Source organism: Quercus suber, unplaced genomic scaffold, assembly GCF_002906115.3.
Source record: "Quercus suber isolate HL8 unplaced genomic scaffold, Cork oak 2.0 scaffold_194, whole genome shotgun sequence".
NCBI classification, from domain to species: domain Eukaryota; kingdom Viridiplantae; phylum Streptophyta; class Magnoliopsida; order Fagales; family Fagaceae; genus Quercus; species Quercus suber.
This window is the reverse complement of record NW_027069652.1, coordinates 396,933-401,481: the sequence shown is the minus strand read 5'-3', so window position 1 is coordinate 401,481 and position 4,549 is coordinate 396,933.

The following is a 4,549-nucleotide window of genomic DNA, read 5'->3' as shown; positions in this document are numbered from 1 at the left end:
GAATATATTTTGCGCTACCCGGATCTTTATAAACAAATGCTGGTAGCAAACATTTTAATTTTGAAATGGAATTAACATATAGTACCACGTCAAGTCACAGTTCGAAATTTCATAAGATATTCCTAAAAGGCAACTAATTAAGTATTTAATAATATATTAAATCAATTATTTTATTTATTTTTTAAAAAATAGCTACATTTTCAAGAGCAGCAACAAACAAAATTATTTATTTACACATATTATTATAATTTTTGTAATTCTGTTTTTATTTAAATTCTAATACATCTGTATGTGGATGTGTGCATCACACACACAGACAGAGACAGAGAACAAAGAAATGTTTGTATAGATAGTAACATTCACATGGAACTAGAAAATATTGATTTAAATTATTTTATCGTCATGGAGTATATAATAACATTAAAAATAAATAACATAACATAACATAACATAACTTGGTAGTTGGTACACTAAACAATTTCCGATAAAAGGATAAAATTTAATACAATAAATTTTTAATATATGTTTGTTCAAGTATTTTATGTACACGTATAATGTATTAATTTTTTTTAATATAATTTTCATTATAAAAAATTATTTCAGATTTTTAATATTAGTTTTTAATATATGTCCATATAAAATATCATTTATAGTACACATATTTTACTAACTATTTGTAAAGTAAATTGAATTAAAGACTTTCAGTTACTTATACATACATAAAATATCAGATGTTATACATGTATGTATGTTTCGAAAGAAACCACATTTGCCATACATACGAAAGCACTCTTAACTTTTTGTATTATACTTGTATAAAAATAATTTAACTTTAGTATATTTCAATATTTATTATATTCTTCATTCTTTTTAATCTATTAAGTTTTTGTTTAAATTGAATAATTAGATTTTACTGTCCATTTCCCTCAAAAAAAAAAAAAAAAAAAAAGATTTTACTGTCCATATATAATATGTATGCATGCATGTATATTAGATTTTAGATGAAACAAAATAAAATCATATTAAATTATAATAATTAATATGATACAATAAATAATATATATATATATATATATATTTTAGCTAAGTGACAAGGGAAACATGAAACATGAAACTCCTTCAATAACTTGCTATATGCATTGCTTGAAAACGCAACTAAAAATTGAGATGATGTATATATTAAATGCTTAATTAGTTGATTTCTATATAATATCTTATCAAATCATATTAAGATAATATAAGTATATATTAAGTATTTCAATAGAATAAAATAAATAACTTTTAACATTATATAAATATTCTTTTAATTAACCTAAAAACTCTTAAGAGTTTTTCGGGCATATGATTTTTAAAAGAGTAGTTCTACATTTAGAATATATTCACAATAATTAAACAACAAATCATAGGTGACAAATTATTATTGGTGGGTAAAAAAGTAACGTCAGTGGAGTCTCCATATTAGAACCAATAATAGTTCACCACTTAGAATTTTTTGTGAAAATATTATATAAATAGCATTACTCTATTTAAAATGAGCCATTAATATTTATGTTTTGGGAAAATGTAAAAGGTACTACAAATTTTATTACATAAATAAAGCTCACAAAGTTATTAGTGAGTTTAAAGCACCTCATAAATGAATAATTGAATTGATTATTTGTGTGTGATTCACACATGCACATACCATAGAAAAATTCACATTAAAAAAAAAAAAATTATTTATAGAGTTTCAATCTATGACTTCTATTTTTTATTATTATGATTTTTATTATCAGACCAAGACATCAATCAGTTTTTGGTGTAGGTAGGAATTAAACTTCAGATTTCTTATTCAACCATAAAAATTTTTACCAGTTGAGCTAACCAGAACATAAAAAAAAGTTGTTTGTAATAAAAGAATTTTTTATGTGTTTCGTAACAAATCTACTTGTGAGTAATCAATGCAGTTAACATAGATAAATTCTAGGACAAAAACCAATTCTACAACTACTTGATGTGACTAGTTTTGAGTGGTAAAAGAATCGTGATGGGTTTGTATAAAAAGTAACGGTAGCTAATTGCAATCTATTACATATATTTGTAGCGTTTGGATTCAACTTATTCACGGCCGCGTTTTTTTCTTGTGCGTTTTGCCTCTTTTTTTTTTTTCTTTTTTTTTCTTGGTTAGTCGTGTTTTTTGACTTTTGGTCAGTCAGTGCACACCAGTGTGTAATATTCAGTAATTTTCAGTAACTTTTTATTAAAAAGAGGTTCTATGATACTATTTACATATTTAAAAATTATTTTACTATAATTTTTTTAGTTTTTAATTTTTAATTTATAAAAAAATAAATTGTATCCCAATGATCCTATTATATTGGGTAGCTGTAAAAATCTAGCATAATTTACCTCACAGTCGTACTTTTTGACCAGCATAAAAGCTTACCTAGAAAGTCTGTCTAATAATTACATGGAAATAACAGCGCATTTTCTTGCAGAAAATGAGCCGAGTCTGCTGGGACCAAACTTTTCTCAGTGCTTGGTTCAGGTTTCATACTAAAACTTGCTGCTGTCTTGTGATCCAACATTGCCTTCTACCAACCCAAAGTGTGACGTGTTACACGTACTAACATGGCTTAGTATTAGTGGTTTATTTAGATTGAGGAGGAGGGAGGGGAATAAAATAGAGTAGAATAAATTTAACTTAAAATTAGATCTATTCTGCAGCTCCTCCTTTCCTCTCTATTTAAGCGGACCCTAAACTAAACTAGTTGGGAGTTGGTACATGAGAAAGCTTCAAATTGCCGTGTTAGGAAGGTTTAAATTAAGGATTCATTATTACACAGACAAACCATGACCACCTCTATAGACTTATATTCTCCTCTCTAGCGATTACGTTCATTACCTTCAAATCTTTGTAGCTAACTTGGAACATTTCTCAAAAAACAAAAACAAAAAACTTGGAGCATTTCTTGTTTCAGAAACCTCATCATAATGTCGTAATGCTTATGCAACCATTTATTATGCCTTGAGAAATCTTCATCGTCGTTTTGTATTTGGGTCAATCCCAGTGGTTTTTTTAATTTTAAATTAATACTACTAATTAATAATAATAATAATAATAATAATCATTTTGTTTTACTTTTCTATTTGGAACTATATATTAGGTAAATCTAGAAAGCACATGCTTTCCGTTAGGTTGTTATCCAAGACTTAAAAACGGTCAGGTCGATTCTCCAAAAAAAAAAAAATATATATATATATATATATATAAATGGTCAGGTCAATCGCTAACCGCCAATCACGGGAAAACAGTAGTCCATGAACTCGGAGTTATCACGTGGTCGTGGTAGTAGGTTTTCGACTCGAGGTAGCAGGTTTTCTACTCGAGGTAGTAATAGAATATTAGTGGTTTAAGTTGCTATTGTGTAAACTTCAATTCTTTCATAGTAGATTTGTTTTACATTAAGGATAGTTAAGTTAAATCTTCCCCAGGTTTTTTACATGTTTGGTTTTCCTGAGTTATCATATCGTTATGTTATTTATTTTCTGCATTGTTCAATGATATGATTTATACGTGATAGCCTAGAATTGCATAATTTACCTAAGTTAATCACTTGGTTAAATAACTAGGTTAATCAATTTGTGTTTAAGGATCTAAAAACGTATAAAAAATACCAAGACAGGGTGAATAGTGATAAAATAGTCCATAAAAAATTAAGATTAAAAAAATTCGTCAAGATTAAAAAAAATTAAGCAATCTCTATATCTACTTATTTTCAACTCCCCAAAAACAATTATTAAGCCCTTTCTAGTCTCTAGTGCCTAGGTCATTTATATAGGTTAATCAATCTTTAGCAACAGTTAATATGACCTTGTTCAGGGAGACAAGGACAAAACTAACTACCTTGTCACATGAGGAGGAATAGATTTTTTTTTTTTTTTTTCTTCGGGAGAAGAGCAGGGGTTCCTGGCCGTCCAAAACTTAGGGAGCTTCTTGTTTTGCCTTTTCAAATAAGCCAAAATGATAATATCAAAAAAGGTTTCTTATAATTTACTGTTCCACAAAAATTATTATCCTTTCTATACTTGTCCTCTCCCGTCCACTTTTTAAGAACTATGGTTCAAACCTTAAGTTAAAGCAACTTGTTAAGCAATCAAGGTATACACATGGTTCTTAGAACCGGACCGGATCAGGAGGTCAGATCATGAAAACTAAAAATTGGGATGAAACTCGGTTTTTTAAGCCTAAAGAACCGAATTTTTTGTTAATTCCATGAACCCTTAAAACCGGGGTTGGACTGCACGAACCGGTGAGAACCGTGCGGTCCAACCCCTTAGCAAATTTTTTTTTTTTTCAAAAAGCAAATTAACACAATTTTATTCTACTTAATTAAATTATCCATCTCTTACAAGGAATAAAAAAAATTATAATTAAAATCCTTCAAAGATATTCAACTTTACTTCAAAAATTAATCATAAATTTTAATGTTTTCATGGTTATTATTTTATTTTATTAACTTTCTTATTTAATTATTAAATATATGCTTGAAAATCATTAAATTTCCCT